We start from the raw sequence: 714 nt of genomic DNA on the forward strand, positions 1-714 counted from the left end.
CATTTTCGCCCAAAATCTAGTATACGACTGAAGTCTGCCTTTACTGACATCCAAGTTCATAGCTTTGCTTTCCAGCGCACTAGCTTAAATATTTCAACTACGAATATGTCGCATGCTCACAGCCATGGCGGTTCTGCAGCAGTAGTGCAAAGAAATCTCCACAGGGAGAGAGAGGAGAAAGCCATTGCCATATCACCAAGTCTGTGTTGTCACTACACACTGATATTTTCAAACTTTTCTGAGCTCGCTTTTGATAATGCGATTTTTTAACTTTTATTTTTCTATTTCCATGAAGATTGTATCGAGATTACACTGTAGTGTGGCCATAGAAGACTACACGCATTACCCAGTCCAGTCGAGTTTGATCAACACTTCCTATGGAATAACCACTTGACATAACTACATGTGAATTTAAGGTTACAGTAAAGTTAGGATAAATCTCGCATCTGTGCACCTTTGTGGTTCCAGCAAGCAACGTGCGATGTCTTAGTCATGAGTGCGCGCAGTTTGCCGTGGCTGCTGGGAGCGGGGACACAATAATTCTATTGCTGAATGTTACATTAAATAACATGAAGCCTATCAATACACAATGTTTTGTGGTTGCAAATGCAAGCAGTCTGGAGTCTTCAACCTCGGCAGCATTGCCTGCTTCGCACAAAATTAAGTATTGAGCAATCAGCCGAATCGCTAGAGGCGACAAACCACACATCCACA

This window comes from Rhipicephalus sanguineus, chromosome 3, assembly GCF_013339695.2.
Source record: "Rhipicephalus sanguineus isolate Rsan-2018 chromosome 3, BIME_Rsan_1.4, whole genome shotgun sequence".
Lineage (NCBI taxonomy): Eukaryota > Metazoa > Arthropoda > Arachnida > Ixodida > Ixodidae > Rhipicephalus > Rhipicephalus sanguineus.